The sequence below is a fragment of the Gallus gallus genome, chromosome 1 (genome assembly GCF_016699485.2).
Source record: "Gallus gallus isolate bGalGal1 chromosome 1, bGalGal1.mat.broiler.GRCg7b, whole genome shotgun sequence".
In the NCBI taxonomy this organism is placed as follows: Eukaryota; Metazoa; Chordata; class Aves; order Galliformes; family Phasianidae; genus Gallus; species Gallus gallus.
In genome coordinates, this window is record NC_052532.1 from 17,084,804 (window position 1) to 17,110,685 (window position 25,882).

The 25,882-nt window shown below is 38.8% G+C and overlaps 1 long non-coding RNA gene across 1 annotated transcript in view; it reads left to right on the forward strand.

Moving 5' to 3' along the window:
• Positions 1-3,380: 3,380 nt before the first annotated feature.
• Positions 3,381-25,882, forward strand: part of LOC121108902 — a 34,863-nt gene continuing 12,361 nt past the window's right edge. The window contains exon 1 of the long non-coding RNA XR_005843539.1: positions 3,381-3,508. This is a non-coding gene — a long non-coding RNA (uncharacterized LOC121108902). The remainder of the gene's footprint in view (positions 3,509-25,882) is intronic.

The following is a 25,882-nucleotide window of genomic DNA, read 5'->3' on the forward strand; positions in this document are numbered from 1 at the left end:
TGACTTTGTTCATGGTCTTAATACAATATCAGTTGAAAAATAACTAAGTAAGCATCAAAGGCCATTATTTAAGACAAAAATTGACATCACTCACTTTAAGTAATCAGATTTTCAAGTTACTAAATAATATATATAAGTTTAAAGAATTCACATAACTATTGCTGAAATTCTGACACAGATTTCTCATGGGGCACCGAAGACTAAATAAAAAGCTCATTGCTAGATCTCAGTCTGAGGGATCTACTTAAACATTTACTGAGTGTCACTGAAGAAATTCTCAGCAGAATGTTTGAAATAAGAACTTAATCTAACAGTAGTTACATATATTAAGAAACCATCCCCTTCTGAGAATATGGAAAAGACTTTGCAAAACTTAAATCTCATTTAAGAGCTTGAGGCTTGATGAGATTTCAAATATTTTACTGACATAAAAACATTTTCTTGGCACAGGTGTTTCACAGGTTCATTTTTTTTCTATTCACATGCAAGTTTTCTTTTATAGATCCAAAGTCTTTTACTTTCTGCTACATAGATAGAGATTGAATACAGATGAATTTTCAGTAAAATTGCATTCCTAGTAAATAAAGTAGTGAATAAATACTTCAAAATAATCATTAACAACTGAATGGTGGTAAATAAATAAATAAATAAATATATGGCTAGTGTCTATTAATTAAAAAGCTCTAGGAATTGCACTGGATTGCTAAAATCAAGTCCACAGTACCACAGCGCTAAAGCACTTCCTGACATATACGCATGAATACAGCAACAACAGATCTCTTTCCAAACACATCCAGTTAAAGTAAAATCTATCTACTTAAAGATAATATGGGTTCTCAGGAACAGGAAAAAATAAGTTTGTAAGAATATAAAATATAAAAAGTATACAGTAGAAATATTAAAGGGGATGGATACTCTACTAGAAAAAAAAATCTATTTTTCCCCCCAAGTTTATGTTTACATGTAGCACATGACATAGTTTTGAAGGAAGGTATGAAAAAACAAAAAAAATAAAGCACATCAGTGTTGTACATGTAGATTCAGTATTTATATACAATGGCAACAATAATAATTTTCAGTACCCTATAAAAACGGTGGTGCTGGAAACAGACATTCCATCAGAGCATTCAGTGGTTCGTAGTACACATCTTTTTGTAGAGCTATAGATGTACTGCTTCATTTTTCTTTAAGCGCTGTTGGATTGGAAAATTGAGTAAATGTAAGAAGAGTGAATGATGTTTAATTGCTTCTGATTAGTCTTAAATGGCTGGCTCACAAGTGTTTTAAAAAGATTTTAAATGTAACATTAAATTGCATTTGCTATTTGATTTATAGTAGCATAAATAGAAATCAGTTTAGCATGGTCTGTCCCAGGGAAATGATCTGCGAGATGTTTCCCAAGTTCCCACAAGCCAATATTTTAACAAGTCAAGAGAGACTAAAGTAAGTTAGAAACTAAAATAAAGGTTATCTAGACAATATATTACAGGATTAAAAGGGAAGATATCTAGGAAAAAAAAAAAAAAAAAGTGTAGAGGTCCTCAGACCTGTGTGTTTTTTTACTACATTTTTCTTATCATACCTCTATACCTCCTTCCAGCAGAAGCCTCAGACAGTCCTGCGCAAGGACCAAGCAGGAACTGCACTCCTGCATATTCTCAATATGTCTAGATAGTATCTTAGGCAGTCTGGATGAAGAGAGGGAGCTAGAGACCAAGCCAGGCACAGCAGCAAGGTGCCCAGGGAACAGCCCCATAGAAGCAGATGGGACTTGCAGGAGAAACCCATCTGTCACAGGTAGTTTGGCAATGCCTACAACTTCAATGGCTGTTTCTATTAAACTGGATCAGGTGCAGCCTTGTATAGAAAAAATCAGTTCATTTGAATTTGTCAAAGACTCTACACATTTTGACAGTGTTCAGAAAATGTGCATCTAATTCAAACTTTAAAACTGCTTGCTGCACCATCCAAGGCTAGAGAGCTTCCTCCTTTGTCCTCCTGTGCCTCTGCATTGGCATCTCCAGGCATCACAAGTTACAGCTCTATCCCCCTCCGTGAAGATTTTCTTCAGACCTCTCTCCATCAGTATCAGTATGGACTACAGCCCCCCCTTCCATGCACATGGAAGTCTGAACATGCATCTGACACAGCTAGGAAAAAAGCTCCACAAGCCTGCAGGAACTCAGAGAACTGCTCTTACAAACTACATGTTTTCTGAGTAGTTATGGAGTGTACTGAAACACTGAATTTATAGTTCAGAATATGATTAATCCAGCAGTCAGAAACTAGTTTTAGTTTTCAGAAGTCTTATTTTAGCACTACTTCTGCCAGTTTTTACAGTGCATGTTGATTACACAAATCTTTACACTTAAAAACTATCATAACTTCAGAAATTATCAGCATTAGAATACAATGAAAGTTAGTGAAATTATGCATGCAAGGAATCAATTAAAACAAGGGCAAGCTGTTTTAACCTGTCTCTGTAGCTATGTAGAGGCTGACACATACAGAGAGCTGGAAGAGAAAGTGAAAAGTGGCAAAGCAACAGTGTACCCACAGAAATAAAATGATGTATTTCTTCAAAGTATTCTTGTAGCCCTGCAAAAGATATTCAGTAAGAAAAAATACGGTCTGGGAAAAGGCTTTTCTCTCTTTTTGTTTTGTTTTATTTTCTTCTGTGTTGTGCTCCATTTTGGACTCTGAGTTTCTTTAGAGGAAGATTTTTGCTGTCAAATTATTTCAGACATATAAGGATTCCTAAGGTGACTGTGTGCAGAAGGAAGCAAGAGTAGCCTCTGCCTTTATAGTTAAATAAAGATAAGCTTGTCCTTGAAAGAATTTCAAAAGATCAGTTTTAACCCTATGCCAATGACATGTTTAAACGTATTCCTTTATGGGAATCCATCAATAATGACAGTAGTTGGTAATACAGGAAATGATTTTTACAGCATAATTTGCAGAGCAAATAAGATCAAGTTGATAGTAAAAATATTTATATTGCTTTATTTTAACCATGTAAAGCCAACATGGAATCACATAATCAAAACAGAAAGTTCAGTTCTTTCTCTTTGTGCACCACTGTCAGAAGCAGGTTCTTCAGATTGATAACTGCCTTCATTTACACCCATACAAATCCATGGTCCTCAAATAACATTTTCAGTTACTCCACAGAAATGCCTTTTCTTCCTGAGGGCTGCCAATGAAAAATACCAACAAATAACTTGTCATGGTTTTATGATTTTTGGTTATTGGTATTCCACATCATAACATCATACAATGCACTGGGAGTTAAGGAGTTAATGGTCCAGTTCCATGTATCATGGGTAGTTCCAGGTACCTGGTTCTCAGAAGAGAAGAAAAATTACATACTACATATTCCAGAGGACTTTGCATTGTTCTGCTTCTGTTTTCTGTTCAGAGGGAAAAGACAAAACAATTCATATATCACGAGACGTTCCCTCTTTTCCCTTCTGCTCGGCCTGGATGGACGACCTTCCTCAGCATTAGAGTAAGGCCTTTGGTTTTTTGGACAATCTCATTTTATTTGTTTTATTAGCTCCAATTCTAATTATACTTTATTATTTTGTATTATAATTTGTTATATTGTATTCCAATATCTTACTTAGTAAATTAGTTTGTTTCTCCTCAGATCATTGCTGCTGTTTTCTTCTTATGCCCATCTCTCTACTCTTTTCCCCTTTTCCCCTTCCCAGGGTGTGTGTCCATGGCCCCCCACCCTGCTAGTCACAGAACTGGGCCGAACCAGCCTGTAAACCGTTGACATAACTACATGCCCTTTAAGACTCACAAGTAGAATATTAACAACTCTGTCAGCAGTGAGTGATCAACAGTAAGTGATGAAAAAAAAAAAATCCGTCAATTCTGCTTTGTTAGTTTTACAGCCCTCATCAGTTAGTAGTAACCCTGGAAGATAGACTCCAAATATGCACAGAAAATAAATTTATGGAGTAAGAAGGAACATAATCACATAGTTGTTTTTCAGAGCTTAACCCACATCTTATGGAATGCACATTTTCCTATTACATGCATATTAAATCAGTAGCCTAAACAATGGATCCAAATAATCCAATTTTTAAAATGCCTGTAGTCATTCTGTATTCATAATTGCATTTTGAAATTATCACGTTTTAATTTCATGAAAGTTTGTTTGAGAGAGATTGAAACTATACTTTTGCAAATCAGATAAACTGATGAGATTCCAGGGGCTGTATTTTTAAAACATATTTCATATACAGCTGTATTTTAAAAGCTTTTAGTATGAAGTTCTCTGCATTTATAGATCATTAATGGTATTATGAAATAGGAAATATGTCTTCTGGTACTAAGAAGTGGAATTCATTTTTAAACTTAACACTGAAATACTAAATATTTACAGATTGACACAGGATATCTTTTCTTGCTGCAGTTAATTCCCTAAAGAGCATTTTAAAATAGTAGCGTGCAAATTGCAAGTGTATGTATCAAGCCAGGAACTCAATTTTTTGTCCCTGTAGGCTCAGAGACTGTAAATGTATTTGGAAGAGGTTATCTGTCTACTGATGATTCTCACTCAGATCATGTTTTTGGCACAAGATTTCATACATTCATCTAAAGTTATTAGCAAGTTATCTGATTGTAAAATGAGTAATAGGCTGAACAGGAACTTCCTACATATGCAATCCAAGCAGTAGGCAAGAACTAGGCGACACACTTAACTAAGGGAACATAAATTTTGTAGGAGTTAAAGTTGCCTGTTGTGTTCCTTTTACATTTCAGATATTTTTAAACTACTTAGTCAGTCTGTGAAAAGACAAGAAAGTTAAGATAAATAATAAGACCTTTGTAAACGGAGGTGTATTAACGTTCAAGTCTGTCTGCTAACATCTCTTGGAAAACAACAAACAAAAACAAAACCCTGTAAAACATTCTTTTTTCCCCTTTACATTTCTACCTCCCTTTCACTCCCTAAACGCCCAATAAATTTGAGATTTGCAGCTTTTATTTACGAAGTCATAAATTTTTTGAAGTGTCATGATTTCTCATGTCTGACTCAGGATTTTTCAGCATCTGAGTTTAACAGAACTGGAGATACGTTTTCCATGTCAATTCAGATAGAGATAGATATTCATTCTTATACTAAACTTTAGATCATTTGTCAGGAAGAGATGTCCAGATCTCAATGAAGCCAGAAAATAATCTTTCATGGAAATGCACCTTTAGGACTGGGACATGCGCTCAGTTCTTAAGGCTACTTATATTGAACTTAAAAAAAAAGAAAAAAAAAAAGAAGATAAAGCAATTATAAAAAGGTTTAAAGGCAAGAAGTGCAGAGATCAGAATTCAAGAACTAGAGCCCAGAATTCATCTGTAAGAAGCATGTTGAAGAGCCAGAAATCACTGTGACTTTTCAGTACTTAGTGGATAGAGCAAAGATAGCATCCCACAGGCCAGTTCTTCACTGCTTTGCAGATTAATTACAGCCAGCTGTAGCTTGTACTGACCCAGACATACAGAGGCTGGTCTTCTAATTTCATTTTGGAAAAGAGGTTTCATGAGATGTCTAATCTAGTGTTTTCTGTGTATTTGAGGGTTTTTTTGTGTTTTTTTTTTCTCTCAGAAACTTCCAAATCTATAAAAGAAAGAATTTCTGAGGTGATTTGAAAGATAGACCCTCTCTTTTTGTTGCCATTCAGAATTAGCAGATGGAAACAGCAGGCTTCAGGAACTGAGCTCCCAGTTGGTGTCTGAGCAATGTTTGTGCCAAGAGAATTGAGAAGGCCACAGAGGAACCAGCTCCCAGCCAGCATCTGGACATGAGCCACGCCAAGATGGTTAAGCAGCCTGCGGGGAAATCTGGCTTCTGCCAGTGTACAGATGAAGTATAAGGCACAGTGAAATGTGGCTCCCAGCTAGCACAAAGGCAAAAATGTATGCCAAGATAGTTGATCCAGTCACGGAAAGACTGCCTTTGCTGGTACCAGGCCAAATATCAATAGCACTGAGTGGCGGACAGCTTTCAAAGCTCTCTTGTTTCTTGCTTCAGATATGAGTCCTATTGAAGCAAGCAGGCAGAAAGGGTTCATTACCATTTCCTGAATCTCAAGAGAAAGCAGGATTCCAACGCCATACCTACAGCAACTAGAAAGAAAAAAATATCTATCCCTAGACAGAACATGCCAGTGATGACTTGAATAACAAGAGGAGAAATTCTGTCCTGCAGGCTGCCCATGTAAGTCTTTAGCTTCCTTGAAACATTCTTAAGTATTTCTAACACCAATTAGTCATTTTCATTCAATTTATGTACTCAGTTGTCATTCTGAGAGTTAACTTTTACTTCATCACATATTCATACAGAATGAAATTGTGTTTTGTATCTGCCATATATGGAGATAGATCTCCTTCCTTTCTTCGTTTTCCCAGAAGAAATTATAGAACGGTGACTATTTTCTTTAAAATACTGTCATTGAAACTAACAATGATCCTGGTAGCAATTCTGTGAAAATCTATTTTAAAACATATTCAAGGGAATATTCAAGTAAAATGTAGCACAAAAGTGAGAAGTGAGGAGAAGAGACTGTGAGAAACAGTCCTGCAAATACAATGTTCAGAAAAGAAGGAGGGGGAGGGAGTGCTCTGGCATCAGAGCAGAAGTTCCATTGCAGCTCATAGAGAAGACCATGGTGGAACAGGTGTTTCACTGCAGTCTATGAAGACAATTTCATGGCAGTGCATGGAGAGTACCACACTGGAGAATGTATCCCCATAGTCCATGCAGAGGACTGTGCTGGAGCAGGTGGTCATGCCCTGAAGGAAGTTGAGTTTTATGGAGAGCTCAGGCTGGAGCAGGTTCTTCAAACATAAATTGTGGCCTGTGGAGGACCCACAGTGGAACAGGTTAGTCCTGAGGGACTGTAGCCCATGGAGATATTCCAGCCTGATACCAGTGAAAAGTATGAGGAGGAAGAAGAAGAGAGAAAAAGTTATGAAGTGACTGTGCCATATGATGGAGAGAATGTAGAATTAGTGAAGTAATGGAGGATTGAAAGGTTGGCAGAAATATATCATTTTAATCTTTGTCCATCACTATTTAAACTATTTTAATTGGCAATTAATGAAATTAATTTCTCACAAGTTGTGTCTTTTTTTGCATATAATAGTAACTGGTAAGTAATCAGTAAGTTTTTATCTTGACCTATGTCACAGATGGAAACAAACTATGCTATACTGAGCTTGCAAGAAAGAAACTAGAATACATTTTTTTACTTAATATAGACATAACGTTGTATTTCAACAGCAGCTTAACAAGACTCAAGATGACTGGATACACTTGATTATTTGCTGTATTGAGGGTAGGACAATGGATACAATATGGTAATTTAACAAAGCTTAATTGTAAATAGGACAGTGAATTAACACATTTCAATATGGCTGGACACAATTGGTTATTTACTGTATAGAGGATAGGATAAACACACTTATATAGGAGGCCTTCCCATTGACTCACAAGGATCAGAGCATATTCCTTTGTTTTCCAAATTCCTTGAACCATGAAGGTTAGGAGTCTAGGTGCAGCTGAATCCACTCCTAGTCCCAGACTTGATCAATGGTTTTTGTTTAAGGAATTACGTATACACAATCAAAGATACAGTCTTACTGAGGCTAACAAAGCCTAAAGCAACCAGACTGAGTTATGTGATCTTAGCAAGGCTAACAAAGCCTAAAACAAACAATCACTCACTTACTGAGGATATGTATCGGCAAGGTGTCTTAACATAAGAAGCATAGAATCTCTGCACAAGCATAACCTCAAGAGGCATCCCTCCACAAAGGGACATCCTGTTGTACAGCCCACTGCTGTGCAAGAAAGCTCAAAGGGAGGGGAGGCTCTTGGGCTGCTCACTATTTATGGACTAAGATGATTGACGAATAGTCAGAAGTTGCTCTTTTTTTTTTTTTAGGTACATGCTCAATTGGTCTTCAGCTGTCTCTAATCAATTCTTTCACCTCCCAAGTTTGAGGCAGATTTGTGATCATTAATCTGTGTTAATAAGAGTGTTATGAGTACTGTTGCTCATTGTCCACTGGTAAAAGATGTTGTCTGCAAGGACAGGTGAAAGGAGGCAGTTGAGTCATTGCTGCAGAGAACAGCTTCAGGGCTGGTAAGACTGCACTGGATAAGGGACCTAAAGCAAAAAGGCCAACCAAAAAGCTCTCTTTAGGGCTTTTTTGAAGCCAGTAAAAGCACACTGCTGGTGCCAGGAGGCTAACAGCATGTGGGCAGACTGCTGAACCAGTAGGAGTGGAGCTGGCACTGCCCATTCTTATCTCTCAAACTTGACCTTGACCTTTGCTGTGAGGCTAAAAGCAGCCAGGTAAGAAAAAGATGTTTCTGTCCACTGACGACAGGAAAGGAAGTCAGTGTGTGAGCACAGCCCACACTGCCCATACAATGCTGCTGCAGCAGTAGATGTGGGTGGTGAGTCTTGTGGCAGAACACATGAGTTCTTTGTCTTTGCTCAGGAGACCAGCTCTCCTACCGACAGACCCTGAGACCATAGATTCAAACATGGTCTATACCAGACAGCAGACTTGCCCCAAGAAGACTGTGGCGATCCAGACAGAGGGTTTGCCCAGAAATGTGGCCGTTCAGGCCTCTGGCTGCAGGGAGTGCCTGAACTTGCTGCTACTGAGGGAGGATGGGAAGGACACCACGTGTGTGAGGTGCAAGCAGGTGGACGAGCTGCTCAGCCTGGTGGAGCTTAGGGAGTAGGCAGAGAGATTAAGGACCATCAGAGAGTGCGAGCAGGAGATCAAGTGGTGGAATGACTCCCTGTGAGAAAGACACAGATATTGCACCCCCCCCCCCAAACTGTAGTGGACCCTCTCCTTTGCCATAGTCAAGCAGAGAGAGACAACTTAAGAGGAGAGGTGGAATGGCAGCAGGTCCCAGCTTGGTGATGCAGGCAACCCCCATCTCGACCTACCTCTATTCCCCAGGTGCCACTATGTAATAGGTTTGAAGCCTGAAACCGGAGGGAGAGGTGAGTGAGGACGAGATGGGAGGACTGCCTTCAAGCTTGTCTAAGGTGAGGCAGCCAGCTCCATGCTTGAAGACTGCCTTCTCCAGAAAAGAAAGGAAGGTGATAGTCATAGGTGACTCCCTTCTGAGAAGAGCAGAGGGCCCAGTATGTTGGCCTGACCCTATCCGTAGGGAGGTGTGCTGCTTCCCTGGGGCCCGGATCAGGGATATTTCTAGAAAATGTCCCGGTCTGATACACCCCTCTGATTATTATCCTTTATTGATAGTTCAGGCTGGCAGTGATGAGGTCACTGACAGAAGCCTGAGGACTATAAAAAATTATTTTAGGGGACTGGGAAGGTTAGTTCATGGAGCAGGCATACAAGTAGTATTTGTCTGTATTCCTACAGTGGCAGGGAAGGATACTGAGACAACTAGGAAAACCCATCTTATAAACACATGGCTGAGAGGCTGGTACAAATGCAAGAATTTTGGGTTCTTTGATCATGGGGCTGTCTACTTGGCACCTGGCCTGAGGTCTGCTGATGGGTATCACCTGTCTCAAAGGGGGAAATGGATCCTTGCCCAGGAGCTGGCAGGACTTGTCAAGAGGGCTTTAACCTAGATATCAAGGGGGAAGGGGATAAAACCAGCCCCGCTAGAGATGAGCCTGGGGGAGCAGTAATGGGATTAGGAGTGAGGTGAGGGGCTCAGCTGCAGTGCGTCTACATCAGTGCACACAGCATGGGCAACAAACAAGAAGAGCTGGAAGCCATTGTGCGGCAGGCCAGGCAACCTATGACCTAGTTGCCATTACGGAAATGTGGTGGGACTGCTCCCATGACTGGAGTGCTGCAATGGATGGCTACAAAGTCTTCAGGAAGGATAGGCAAGGAAGGAGGGGTGGTGGTGTGGCTCTCTGTGTTGGAGTGCTTTGATGTTAGTGAGTTTATGGCTGGGGATGATAAGGTTGAATCCCTATGGGTAAAGATAAGGGGAAAGGCTGACAAGGCAGACATCCTGGTGGGCATCTGTTATAGACTGCAGAACCAGGATGAAGAGACAGATGAGGTGTTCTACAAGCAGCTGGCAGAAGCTTCGCGATCGCCAGCCCTTGTCCTCATGGGGGACTTCAACTTCCCTGACATATGCTGGGAATACAACATAATGCAGAAGAAGCAGTCTAGGTTTCTGGAGTGTATAGAGGATAACTTCCTGATGCAGTTGGTGATAGAGCCTACGAAAGGAGCTGCCCCGTTAGACCTGCTGTTCACAAACAGAGAAAGTCTGGTGGGAGATGTGGAGGTTGGGGGCTGTCTTGGACAGAGTGACTATGACATGGTAGAGTTCTCGATTCTTGGTGGAGTCAGGAGGGGGAGCAGCAAAACTGCTACCTTGGACTTCCAGAAGGGAGCTATTCTTGAGACTCCAGGAGAAAAAGAGAATCTACCTCCTGTGGAAGGAGGGATGGGCAACTCAGAAATAATACAGAGAAGTTGTTAAGATGTGCAAAAGAGAAAATCAGAAAGGCAAAACCCAGCTTGAACTCAACCTGGCTGCTGGGGTAAAAAGGAGCAATAAACACTTTTACAAATATACCAACAGTAAGGAGAATCTCCACTCTTTACTAGATGAGGCTGGGAATGTGACCACTGAGGATAAGGAAAAGGCAGAGGTTCTGAATGCCTTCTTTATGTCTGTCTTTAAAAGTCAGACCAGTTCTCCTCAGGCTACTCCAATCTCTGACCTGGTAGTCTTGGCTGGGGAGCAGACTAAACCCCCCATGATTCAGGAGGAAACAGTCAGAGACCTACTACTCCAACTAGACTGCCACGAGTCCATGGGGCCAGATGAGATTCACTTGAGAGTGCTGAGGGAACTGGCAGAGGTGATAGCCAAGCCGCTTTCCATCATCTATCAATGCTCCTTGTTGACTGGTGAGGTCCCAGAAGACTGTAGGCTTGCCAGTGTGACACCCATCTACAAGAAGGGTTGTAAGGAGGATCCAGGGAACTACAGGCCTGTTAGTCTGACCTCGGTACCAGGGAAGGTTATAGAGCAGATTGTCCTGAGGGTGATCACGTGGCACGTGCGGGACAACGGGGGGATCAGGCCTAGCCAGCAGGGGTTCATGAAGGGCAGGTCCTCCTTGACCAACCTGATCTCCTTCTATGATCTAGTGACCCATCTGGTGGATGAGGGAAAGGCTGTTGATATAGTCTACCTAGATTTTAGCAAAGCCTTTGACAGTGTCTCCCACAGTATTCTGCAGAAGCTGGCAGCCTGTGGCTTGGATGGGTACACTCTTAGCTGGGTAAGGAACTGGCTGGAGGGCTCGGCCCAGAGTGTGGTGGTGAATGGAGTTAAATCCAGTTGGTGACCGGTCATGAGTGGCGTTCCCCAGGGATCAGTGCTGGGGCCTGTCCTCTTCAATATCTTTATTGATGACCTGGGTGAGGGCATTGAGTGCACCCTCAGTAAGTTAAGTTTGCAGATGACACCAAGCTGGCTGGAAGCTGCCTGGGGGTAGCGAGGCCCTACAGAGGGATCTGGACAGGTTGGATAGCTGGGCTGAAGCCAATGGGATGAGGTTCAACAAGACCAAATGCCAGGTCCTGCACTTTGGCCACAACAACCCCAAGCAGTGCTACAGGCTTGGGGCAGAGTGTCTGGAAGACTGTGTAGAGGAAATGGACCTGGGGGTACTGATTGATGCTTGACTGAACATGAGCCAGCAGTGTGCCCAGGTGGTCAAGAAGACCAATGGCATCCTGGCTTGCATCAGAAACAGTGTTGCCAGCAGGAACAGGGAAGTAAGTGTCCCCCTGTACTCAGCACTGGTGAGGCCGCACCTCAAGTACTGTGTCCAGTTTTGGGCCCCTTACTGCAGGGAAGACATTGAGGCCCTGGGGCGTGTTCAAAGAAGGGCAACAAAGCAGGTGAGGGGTCTGGAGTACAGGCCTGATGAGGAGCAGCTGAAGGAGCTGGGATTGTTCAGTCTGGAGAAAAGGAGGCTCGGGGGAGACCTTATTGCTCTCTATAATTAGCTGAAGGGAGGTTGTGGTGAGCTGGGGATCGGCCTCTTCTCTCATGTAACTAGTGATAGGACTAGAGGGAATGGCTTCAAGCTGCACCAGGGAAGGTTCAGGCTGGATGTTAGGAAATACTACTTCTCTGAAGGAGTGGTCAGGCACCTGAATGGGCTGCCCAGGGAGGTGGTGGAGTCACCGACCCTGGAGGTGTTCAAGGAATGTTTGAATGTTGTGTTAAGGGACATGGTTTAGTGAGAACTATTGGTGATGGGTGGATGGTTTGGACTGGGTGATCCTGTGTGTCTTTTCCAACCTTGGCGATTCTATGATTCTATGACGGAAGGAAGACAGTGGAGGGGAGCAAGAGCATACTGTCACAACTGACAAATGCTTTTCTTTCCCTGTCCTGAGACTGAGAAGAAAGAGAGAGAGAGTGGCTGGCTGGGACTCTGCTGGCTGGCTGCTCTGTCCTGATGTTCCAAAGGAGAAGGTGATTGCAGTGAGAGCGAGGTTGGTCTCTTCTCACTTGTGACAGGATGAGGGGAAATGGCCTGAAGTTGCATCAGGGGAGGTTTAAGTTAGGTATCAGGAAAAACTTCTTTATAAAAAAGGGTTGTTAAGCACTGGAATGGGCTCCCCAGGGAGGTGGTTGAGTCACCATCCCTGGCTGTGTTTAAAATCTGTTTGGGTGTGGTGCTCAGGGTCATGATTTAGTGGAGGGTTGTTAGAGTTAGGGTAGTTTTGTTAGGTAGTGGTTGGACTTGATGATCTTTAAGGTCTTTTCCAGCCTGAGCAATCCTATGAAAGAGCCAGGTCATACTTGGAAGTAAATCTGAGGACATGTTTTCACAACTTAATATTCTGCCTTGTAAAAATTTTCATTAAGAAGCAAAATTTCTTTCCACTTTGTCAGTCTTAATTATCATATGTACTACTAAGCAGACAGATGTATCACTTTGATGTACCAACATGGGGTAATGTGTTCAATCAATAATTTAAAACTTTGTGTTTACCTATTGGTATGCACAGGCAATTGATTTATTTTTGTTACATTACTGCAATGAATCTGTCATAAACTCTGTAGTCAGAAAACCAGTTCGATTTCTGTGATCATCAATTCTTCAGTAAATTTTCAATTGCCAAGAAAAGTCAGTTTGTCTGAAGTTACTGGTTATTGTACAGCTCAGACTAATAAATGTTTGTTACAGCTGTTATTCTAACAGTAGATTCCTAATATTGCCGACTAAAATCCTTTTCTTTCATCCATTCACCATTCACTCCTCTGAAATGTTTGCCTTGGAGATTAAATTTTCCAAGTCTAGTCTAAACCTGCAATTTGTTTATTTTTCTGCAGTATTTGGATTAATGCTGTTCAGTCCTCTGGAATATAAGAGGACTAAAATTGGCTTCTCCTGTTATAAACTGCCTTGTGACTACTTGCTGAAGAACTGTACTGATGAATCAGCTAAACCTAGAAAATTAGAAATAGGCAGATACAGCTTATTGAGAAGTAGTGCACTGAAGTGTTACAGGGAAAATTGGGTTTGATTTGGGTGCACTGTGAAGGACTGAAAATAGCACCTCTCAAAAATGTCATATGCTTTTAAACTGATTTCCTTCAGCATGTATCACCAGTGCTCTTACATAAGTCAGGCTGCACCTACACCCCACAGCTTGCCCAGAGTACTAGGAAAGCTCGGGACACTTCTGAAAGGCAAGATGATTTCCAGATCCTTCATTTTTCAGTCTGTATTGGAACATACAATAACAACTGCATGCACAATGTTCACAAAGTCTTCCCAGATACTAACTGCATCCTTCTTCCTTTTGTGTTTGCAAACAAGCAAAGAAACATACCTTCTTTTGGTGTTATTTTTATGTTCTTTTCATGAAATGGCTGGGTGTCATATTTGCTTGGAGGAGAAGGGATACTCTTCAATCCCCGAGGGAGTTACTGAGCACACTTAAGGCACAGTACCTCAAACACTGTGGGATATGGCAGAGTTAGTTAATGGCCACAAGTAAGAGCTTGAAGTTCACAATAGTACATTAAAGAACTACAGTGGGGAACAGGTAGCAGAAAGACTTCAGAGGGAATTCTTCCTAAAATAAAGATACCTCTGGTCTAGGATGGTCTGAGATATATTTGATACCACTCAGAAGGTCACCGAGTTGAGAAAAGCAATAAGAATGACAAAGGATATTTACAAGCAAGTTTTCATTATTTTTCTCTTCTTCCCCCCTCCCTCCCCCCCCCACCTCCCCTGCTTTTTATTCAAATAAACTCTGTTCTTTCAGAGTTTTAAAATCTTTTGATGCTGCTGCAGGGGAATCACTAGAAGCAGAAAAGCAGAAGCACAAAATCTTTGGCTTTGACTTCACCAGATCCCATCAGAATTAAGTCAGGACAAATATTACCGACAGTTTGCAGAAGCTGAAATCTGTGGGTATTTCATTTGCAGAATAGAAAAGAATATTCTGAATAGTGTGGCCACAGCTCTCTGTTTGAACAAGCGGTGCCAGCCACCTCTACGTAGCACTTACATTTATCAGTGCTGTAAGTACAGGAAGAGTCAATACTTCCTTAACTGGAACTGGTTATAAAAATGCAGAAGAATGTTCAAAAACTGTTTTTCTTCAGTGCTGCAGGATCACAATAAGGAAAAGCTCACTGGGTATGACACAACTTGGATGGATACAACTGGTTTCACTTCAGCATGCATAGCCTCAGGGTAGTATGAATTTCTTGAGGATGTGCTGCAATTTTCAACTACTATTCCTTTTAGAGGGCCAACTTCCCAAAATATGTTATGAATCCTTGAAGTAAACATTAATAGAGTATAAGACATGTTTTAAACTAAATGCACAAAGCTTAGGAAATAAAATAAAAAGTACTCAGTGAAATATTGTCAAAGAGATGGAAAGATGCATTTTCTCTTCGTCTTACAGTTTCTGCATCATAAAAGCAGTAGACATTTTTAGCTGATAATAACAGTTATAAAGAGTTGATAAAGGGTTTAATACAGTAACTTTAATAAAGCAGTTAAGATGACATGCCTACAAATCAACTTTTAAAACTATTGTTTCTGTTCATTTTCCCAGGACAAAGATTTCTACAATGTATAAAAATGACTGCAATCTCACATGAACCTTGTTAAAATACTTCTAAAGGAATTCAAGTGGTTCATGGATCTTGAAAGAAGTCCTTGAAATGAGGATTATTTTGCTTGTGATCATACATGTTAGTCAGGGTGTAGATTAAATTCCCTGACATTCATATAGATAAAAAATAAAAGGAAAAAACTTCTTTAATTACATAGTCTAAAAAACCCAAACCACTTACTGTAGAGAAAAATTCAAATGAACTTATCTGGATATTCTATCTGTCTCTCAGTTGACTGTTTCCATATTAGATATGCTTGTTCTTAATCATACAATCAATCAGCAATGAAAACACCCAAGTTTAGTGTCTCAAGAGTAATAACAATTTTGCCGGGACATATATATATTGAATCTAATGTCAATTTTTGTAATTATTATTTTGATCTTAGAAACAACTTTATCTCTTAATTTCCTGAAATAACTTCTGACATTGTAACCATTTGCATTAGAAAATCTCTTGGAGGCATTAAGATTTTGCCTGTGTTTATTCATAGTAATATATTATGGCCTAAAAGGAAGAAGATTCTCAGGTCAGTAAATTATCTTCCATTTGTATTTATCAATAATAAATGTCCTTCACAAGTGTTGTAGTTTAACCAATAGGCAACTAAGTACCAAACAGCTATTCACTCACTACCCTCACACATGAGATGGGGAAGAGAATCAGAAAAAGATAAAATTCATAGGTTGAGGTAAAGACAACATAATGGGATAGAAAAGAAAGGGAAAATAACAATAATAAATATACATATATAGACATACAAAACAAGTGATACACAATGCAATTACTCACCACTCACTGACTGATGCCCAGCCAGTATCTGAGCAGCAACAGCCCCTTTCTGATTCTATGCCAAATGGAATGGGACATTCCTTTGGCCAGTTTGGGTCAGTTATCCTGGTCCTGTCTCCCCCCAGCTTCTTGTGCTCCCCTAGCTCCTTGCTGGCAGGGAAGTGTGAGAAGATGAAACACCTTTGACTTAGTGTAAGTACTGCTCAGCAACAATTAAAATACAGGTGTGCTACCACCACTGTTTTTTCTCCTAAATGCAAAGCATGGTATCATACTAGACATTGTGAAGAAAATTAACTCTATCCCAGCTGAAACCAGCACAAGTTAATTTCTACATGATTTTCACTTAGACTGATAATATGCTGAACCTATAGCATACTTTGATTATATTGTCTTTCTTCCAGTTTCTGATAAAGCACCTTTTTGTAAACCTCATCAAACTTTTATGAAACTTGTGTATATTTCCTCTCCTGCTTGGAAAATTCCTGTAGTGTTGGCTATATAAATATTGTGAATGGTTCTTCAGGCCCATCAGAATAAAAGGAGGCTAATACATTCTGATCTGCCATATGGGCAGGACATCACTGAAACTCTTCTATTCTTATGAGATGTATATACAAGTCCCAGAAGCTATGTATGCAGTTTCTTGTTTAACAACATACTGGAGCATACTATTCGTAAGAGTATGTTGGCACAGATGAATCACGAACATAAACAGAGAGAGACAGATTGTATACATAGAGTCTCTTACTGTGCCTATCTCTAACATTGAGTGTGGTGGATGCCAGTACTTATGCCTGAGGCAGGAACTACCTGCAGAACCTCTCCCCCTCCTCCTCAGAGGAATTGTTTTATTCCTAAAAGAGATGTAAATTCTGCATTACTGTCTGTAAATCTCTATGTTCTAGAGGCACATCCAGTCTTACTGTCTGCTGAGTCTTCAGCGTGGAACACTTTGTAATAACCCTTTACTGTGAACAGCTTTCTAGGATCTCTTGAGCTACACGTAGAGTCTCTGCTCCACTCATTTTTCACTCACTGCACAATGAAGGTATCAAAGCTGGTAAATTTTGCTGTGGAATAAATTGCTGTGTTGCAGATTGGCACAATAAGGTTGCTGATGAAGACATTTGAACACAAATAGAAAAATAATAATTAGAAAAAGAAGGCAAGGTTTTGAAAACATAGGTTTTAAAACATGGAAGTAGTAGAAATGACACCACAGACACAAAAGGGGAGAAATGTACAAAAAAGAATAGCTACAAAGCATCAACGATAGAAGTCATCTCTAAACCATAAAAAGATGAGATATGGGGATTTGCAGGGTATTCACTTATTAGAAAGAACAAACAAACAAACCCCCAAAGAACTGGAACATAGTCCTCCATTCTATTTATTGGAAGAAAAGAAAAAGAAAAAGAAAAAGAAAAAGAAAAAGAAAAAGAAAAAGAAAAAGAAAAAGAAAAAGAAAAAGAAAAAGAAAAAGAAAAAGAAAAAGAAAAAGAAAAAGAAAAAGAAAAAGAAAAAGAAAAAGAAAGCCAAAAAAAAAAAAAAAAGGCAGAGCAACATTCCCTCCTTCTGCACACATCTGGCCGTGAAAGAAAGCCAAGAACCAATCAAAGAGAGCAACTCACTCTGCCAAGCGCATGCTAGAATTCCTATAATTGCTATCATACCCATGGCTCTGGCTTTTGTCTTGGGCTCAAGAAAATAAATGTACTCCAATATAAGGAGGTTTGACATGAAAAAAATTACAACCCAGGAACTCTGTGTAATCAATTTCAAGATGTTTCTCAATGTGAGGCTTCTAACAGAAGCCTCCAAGAGCAGAAGATCCCAGCATGCCATGCATTAATTATCTCACTTTGACACACAATGGCACATTTCAGATATCCAACCACAAGATGTCAGTACACTCAATAGGAATTGTTAGAAAAGGAATAATCTGTAGGATTGGGATCTTTCTATGTCATGAATCTCTTTCCCCTCCCAGCAGAGAAAAAACAAGCATTTTTGAGGTATCATAGAATGTGTAGAATTTCAGCATTGAATTTCAGCATTCAGATTGTGCCTTCTTAGTGAAAATAGTTGGACAATTATAGTCTGAAGACAGTATATCAATGTAGGTAAAATGTGCTAGAATCAAGAACATGGTTTCCTCTTCCTTCTCTGGAACCAAAGAATAGTGGAGAAGGATATAGAATAGCTCATAGCCACCTAACATGGTTTTCAATGACAGCGATAGCTCTCATGCACTGCACAGATCTGTAATTCTGCATAAAATTGACCACTTAAAATGCTGCTCTAGTATCTCTTGAGAGATGCTTTCATTTTAATAAAATGTCTAGATACCTGTTTCAAGGGCTTCGTAATCACAGTATGTATAAAAATTTAGCAACAAATCATATAGGTATGCTCTGCCTTCTGTATTTTGTATCCTTACTGGACAGCATATGGGATGTGGGTGTAGCACAAAATAGAGTTATCACAGTCACTTTACTTCAAAAAAAGTTCAGAATCAAGATGTAACAGGAATTATATTCTGTAATTTACACACCGATCAAAATATTCAGTGAGTTATTACTCTTGTTACATTTCAATCTTTAGATACTCAAATTTCACCTTGGGAAGGTAAATGCTTGGAATCTTCTTAACAAAGTGTAGTCGGAATTTCCTCCATGTTCTTTGAAATCTTTCAGCATGTCACAGTAGATGCAGCAGATGATATAACAAAGACTTTCTGGGGAGACTGCAGAAGCTAGTTTCTCTAACATGACTTCTGTATGAGGTAAATCAGTAGCCAAAATCTGTATGAGGTAAATCAGTAGCCAAAATATATTGTTGAATTAGAAGACATCTGGGTAAATGCAAGCTATTTGATCAGCATGACTCCTGTGGATGAAACTTCTGTTGAAGTAAATCTTTCAGCTTTTTTGACAAATGTATCAAACTTGAAGATAAGAATGAAGTACTTTTGATAGTGGACATCTTCTAAAGGCTTTTAAAGAAAATGAGCAGTCACAGAAAATGAAGGGGAAATGTTCCATGGATAAAAGAATTTAGTAAAGAAACAGAAGAACACTTTTAAAATAATTAATTATTGTCAAGGTGAGAGGTCCTTTTAGAATTCTACTTGTAGCTAAGCTGAGACTTACACTTCTTCAAGTCTTCTTGATTGATCCAGAACAGTCTTCTTTCAGGGAGCTGGGGAAGATTACTTTTAATACTATATAAATTCAGAGTAGGAGAAAAACAGACTGACTGAAGAAATTGTGGCAGACATCTATGAGGCTGATTGGGATAAAAAATGACAAATTAAATTCAGTATAGAAAAATGTAAAATGATGCACAAAGGAAAAACAAAAATGACAACAAAAATGTAAAATCATGTGCTCTGACATAATAATAATAATCATCTCGAGGTAATGAGAATTCTTTCCATGAAAATGTCAGTCCTGTGCTCAATAAAAGGCAAAAGAAAGAAGAAAAATAAAAGCGAATTCGATGTTACAAATTGGTAGGAAAAAGATATGCTGAAAACAGAGGACAAGATAAAGCTCAGTTGAATAAATCATGAATCATGATTTACATTTAAAATTTTCCACACAGTAAATCCCTGCCCCAACCTCTCACCCTCTCCAAAGAGATACATTAGAATAGGAGATGATTTGCAAAATTATTATTAAAATGATAACAACAACAACAAAAAATTAAAGGCATGAATTTGTTTTCAAATGGTAGAAAACTGGGGCACAAATGATGAGCTTACACTCTTCTGTCTAGGAAAGAATGAGGGGATAGGTAAAACAGGAGAGGAGGGTGAAAAGAGGTATATGAGATCTTCAGCCATATGGACTTTGGGCTGTTCTCATACAGCCATTCTGACCAAAAGGTAGCATGAAATGATAATAGGCACTGTGGTTATTAACTAAGTCATTGGCTAGTATCAATTTCAAGGTTGTTATTACTTGAAAAGCTGCTATTTTTCAGTATATTTTGCTTAAAAAATCATTTATTTTTGAGGAAAAAAAAAAGGGAAAAGTATTTGGGAGCAAAGTTAAAGGGAAACATAATAGTGGTATTATGCATATTTAAAAATACACTAAAAATATCTACAGTATGAGAATCAGCTCATATTAATCATTTCCCAGGCAAAAGTCTAATTGACATTAATGGACGTTTTCTCAGAGGAAAGGTTTTGGGATTCTGCTCTTTATAGACTATTTATATCATGTTCATCACCATAGTTTCTGAATGTGTTCCAATAGTACATTAAGCAGTGTGACTAACATCTGTCACATGTTTTTTCGTTAGTCTCTCTCTAGGAAGATAAATATATGCAGTAGACTATCTTGTTTCCTAAAGGAATTTTGCTGAGTGAAGAGGGGAAGAGAAGATGAAAGAATAGAGACTGGAAAAATAAGTTTTTTGTTTCCATAAATATACAATTTGCCATACATTTACATCAATGAAATCATGGACAAAAAGTATGTATTAAATTTAGACCATACCATTTCAATTTCCATCCTTGCTTTTGGGTATAAGCTTGATGCTGAAATAAACTGCATGTTTAACAAAGATATGTCCACTAATTTGACTCTTTTTCTCCTGACTTAATCCTGGTAGTCACAAGACAAGAAAATATGAAATGCCTTTTCTTAATGGAGAAGAAAAGGCAGTAAAGCACTGGCTATGAAGTATTAAAGATTTTACAGTGATGATAAATGAATGGAATCTTGTTACTAAAAAGTAATGTTAAAAGTTTTGAATTTTTAATTTTGTCAGTTGTAATTGACTTACAATATAAAATATATCGTATAAATGGATAAAGGAAAAAAAAAAAAGAAACGCCAAAAATTAACAATTTTAAAATAACTAGGAAGTTATTCTAAAGTTACTATATTGGATTTGGGATGTGTCTGCAAAATTTCTGAGCAGTACAAATTAATAGTAAAATTAATAGTAAAGATTAATATGTAGTTTTCTTTGTGAACCATTTTAGGATAATTTTTCAAGGAGCAGTTATTATGACCAATATTCATATTTTACAGATGGTCTATTAACAGGAAAGAGAGAAAGAGAGAAAGAGAGAAAGAGAGAGAGAGAGAGAGAGAGAGAGAGAGAAAGAGAGAGAGAGAGAAAGAAAGAAAGAAAGAAAGAAAGAAAGAAAGAAAGAAAGAAAGAAAGAAAGAAAGAAAGAAAGAAAGAAAGAAAGAAAGAAAGAAAGAAAGAAAGAAAGAAAGAAAGAAAGAAAGAAAGAAGGAAAGAAAGATCAAAATTAAAATCTTATCTCAACAAAGTGCTAAAATCATTATACTGCACCAGACTGAATGCCATCAAAAGTGACCCATGAGTGCATACAGCAAAATGACAGACCTATACAACGGTGATTTTTTTTGGAGCTGGCTTATAGGAACAGTTCATATCTCCTAGGAGAGTTAGAAAGTATAAAGAGCATCACAATTTTTATAAGAAGTAGACATTGCATGCTAGTGGATGTTGCTGACCAGGGATCTGGAACTATACCTCATTTTCTTTGTGTGATTTAGTATGGCTTTATGCTATACAAGACCAGAATTACTCATGCTGATTAATACTTAAGTAATTGCCCTACAGCAGTTCTGCATATTGTGTGTGCCAGATACACAAGAGTTAGATATGTAGTTTAACTGGGTCTAGTGACCTTTAAATTTCATGAATCATGACTTTGTTTAGCAGACAGTTAATGCTCATTCGCATTTCTTGCCTTTGCTAACCCCAGCCCAGCCCAAGTCACTTATTGAAGCAGATGAATGTTCTGAGGTAAGCATAAGATAGTAGAAACACCAAGTTGTAACTATTCAATGACACTTGATGATAATTACATTTTTTTTTTCTTTTTTCTTTTACACTTACCTTCCTGTTTATGTTCACTGCAGTTCCTTTGGCAGGAGACATCCTACCTTTCTCACTTCCTTCCCTTTTTTAATTTATCCATTCCTTTATTTCCAATATGACTCTCCTTTTATACTCCCTACTTTGAGCGTATGTATGCAAAGAGGATGATCTCATTTCTTATCACATCATAAGTTGTACAGAGCCTCCACCTCTTGATCTTCTTATCAGACACATCATGTGCTGTGTTCTTATAATTAATAAAAAGTCTATGTTGGAAGCTTTTAGCTATATAATAAGAAGTAAACTGACACTTTGTTTAATTCACTTGTTTAAAAAGGGACCATTAAAAATGTACCAACCTATAAAATCCCATATGACTATCAGATAATTGACTGAAATCCTAGATTTTCAGGAATATCTCTGCCCTTTGAGTGGCTACCAACACTCAAAGGTGCAATCTGTTCCATCCTTCTTCCCTAGCACAAGCTCTTGCTGAATTGAAGAGTAATTTTCTTTCCATCATTTTCCAAAGCCACTTCTTTTGGTGTGACTGACATGCTGTGATGATGCTGGGATCAGTCAGTGGCCTGTGTGAGTTTGATTCTCTGTTGATCAGCTGTACTATGGTAACTGGCAGACAGATCAGCATACTGCCTTCAGGCAGTACATATGTACAGGAAGGAAGCCTCATCTGTACTAGTGTTGCATCAGAAATATGTTTACGGCAATATTTTAGCAAAAGCCTTCCTTGTATTACCTATATATGGAAAGATAGTCATTAGTTGCATAAATATGTTATATATGTCTTTGCTTATAATCCAGAAAGACCTTTGTATGCATATTTACAGCTGTCATATTGTTAACTGTGTGCAACAGTAGCATTAAGAAGACAAATATTATTCTTGGTGCTTAGCTAGTAAAAAAAATTAAAATGCTTTCATTTAAACCCCAAATACATAACTTGGATAAATCCATGAGGGTAATGCTCACTTCCTGCAATAGACCATCTGGCACAGAAGAGGCTGCACCAATTAATATAGATTTAGTAACAGATTTAATATATTAATATAGACTTCATTAACACAGAGAGTAAATATTTCAGACTAACTTTTTTTATCACTTATAAGCTGATTTTGTACTTCAGAATTTACTGTTAGAGTCTCTGGTATGTTGAAATAGATCAATCAGGCTCTGACTAGCATGCAAGTGGTTTGCTTTCTCTTTAACTCTTATAGAGTAGGTTCCAACTATTTGTGTGAGGGTGAGAGAGTCTTACAAAGTGCTATAACAGTTAGCAATATTACTTGACTGAGTTGTCTGTCTTTCTCACTAAGGATTAAGTATTGCTTTGCTAACTTTGTCCTTAATTGTAAAGATACTAGTTCACCTCCTTTTCCCAAAGGAAAATACGGCTTGAATAATCATAGAATCACAGAATGGTTTGGGATCAAAGCGACTTTTAAGATTATCCAGTTCCACTAGACCAGGTTGCTCAAAGCTCCATCCAGCCTGGCTTTGAATGCTTCCAGGGTGTGGACATCCACAACCTCATTGGGCAGCCTGTTCCAATGTCTCAACACCCTCACAATAAAGAATTTCTTCCTAATATCTAGTATTAATCCTATCCTAATATCTACCCTCTTCCAGTTTAAAGCCCTTTCCCCTCTTCCTGTCGCTACATGCCCTTATGAAAGGTCTCTCCTCAGCTTTCCTGTAGACCCCCTTCAGTTACTGGAAGGCTGCTCTAAGGTTGCCCCATAGCTTCTCTTCTCCAGCTTGAAGAGCCTCAGTTTTCTCCGCCTGCCAATGTAGGGGAAGTACTCCAGCCCTCTGATCATCTTTGTGGCCCTCTTCTGGACCCATTCTAACAGCTTTATGACCTTATTGTGTTGAGGGCTTCAGAACTGGATGCAATAATCCGGGTGGTGTCTCACAAGAACAGAGTAGAGGGATAGAATCACTGCCCTCGACCTGCTGGTCACACTTTTCTTGGTTCAACACAGGATACGGGCTGCAAGTGGGTTGCAAGTGCACACTGTTGGCTCATGTTGAGTCTTTCATCAACCAACACTCCCAAATCCTTCTCCTCAGGGTTGCTATCAAGCCATTCTCCTCCTATTCTGTATTGGTGCTTGGGATTCCTCCTATTCATGTGCAGGACTTGATCTTATAATGCATCTCAAATGACTAATGAAGGAGATTAAGACTATTACTCTAATATTAACTAACTTGATCTTGAGAATCATAGAATCATTAAGATTGGAAAAGACCTCTAATTCCATTTAGTCCAACTGTCCTCCTTCCAACAATATTGCCCACTAAACTATGTCTCCAAGTACTACATTTAGCTTTTCCTTAAACACCTCCAGGGTTGGTGACTCCACCACTTACCTAGGCAGCCTGTTCCAATGCCTCACCACTCCTTCTGAGAAGAAACTTACATCATATCCAGCCTGAACCTCTCCTGGTACAACCTCTGGCCACTACCTCTCATCTTAGTGCTGTTACCTGGGAGAAGAGGCCGATCCCCACCTCGCTACAACATCCTTTCAGGCAGTTATAGAGAACAATGAAGTCTCCCGTGAACCCCCTATTCTCCAGACTAAACAATCCCAGTTTCTTCAGCTGCTCCCAATCAGTCTTGCGCTCCACAGCCTTCACAGCTTTGTTGCCCTTCTCTGAACACACCCCAGGTCCTTGATGTCTTTCTTGTAATGAGGAGCCTAAAACCAAACACAGTACTTGAGGTGCATCCAGAACAGTGACAAGTACAGAGGAATGATCACCTGCCTGCTCCTGCCAACTGCACTGTTTTTGATACAAGCCAGAATGTCATTGGCCTTCTTGGCCACCTGGTCACACTGCTGGCTTATGTTCAGCCAAGTGTGAACCAACAGTCCCAGATCCTTTTCCTCTGCACAGCTTTCCAGCCACTCAGCCCCAAGCCTGTAGCATTGCATGCGGTTGTTACAAAGAGTACCTCTCTAGTACAGACTGTAGATATAAGAGATTTTTCAGAGCTGGATTTTGTGGACTTCATTCTCAGTTGCCTAATTCTGCCCATGCACGGTGTTTGGAAATACAAGAATAGTTGTTTGTGTTGTGGACATTTTATGGAGAATGAAATAGGAATTATAACATCTTACTGCTTCCAGTTTAGATTTATAGAGCAAGAAGTCATAACCAATTATATTTTACAATCACTATTCATTTAAACTTCATGATGTTTTCTATTTTGTTTTGATTCTGTTTCTCTTTTTTTCTTTACCTCTCTAAAACATTGGACCTTGGCTTGCACATCTCAGGTATATTCTATGTAAAAGTTTAATTTATTCTCATCTTTGTTGTATACAAGTCAATTCAATCATGGTTGGTAAAGAAATTTGGTACATTACACAGTCACTGTCTGAGGAATTATAATTGGTATCCTGAAATAACATATGTGGGCAGCGTCAAGACGATTTCTAGTGGGGTGATTGCCTCCAGGTATTCATACTCAGTCATCAGTTTCCAGTGTGCAATAGAGCATACCTGTCAAACTTGATAGTTTTATGGTTTTGTTGCCTTCTTTTCTTTTATGTTTTAATAAAAAATATAAAAAAGAAATGTTGTGATTTATTTCCATTAATTACATTATATATTTCATAAGCTGGACACTCAAACAACAGAATTAACTTATTTAATAACGAATCATAAAATTGATTCAAAATTGGTCTGCTTGCTTTTATCTTTTAAAGACAGTTTAAGAAGAAAAGGATAAGATAGGATGATTAACACTGACATTGTAAAATCATTTACTATTTCCAAAAGTATTTCAAGGCACAGTTTCTTTTACTGCATCATGTTTATCTTTGACCTTTTTTTCCCATTCCCCTAATATCATCCGTTTTTCTTATACAAAATTCATTTAGTTGTTCATACAATCATCTGGTTTTTAGTATGTCTTTACTTTTCTCTTTCATGTCTTTCTCTTTCATGAGTTTTTTTCTTTTCAGAATT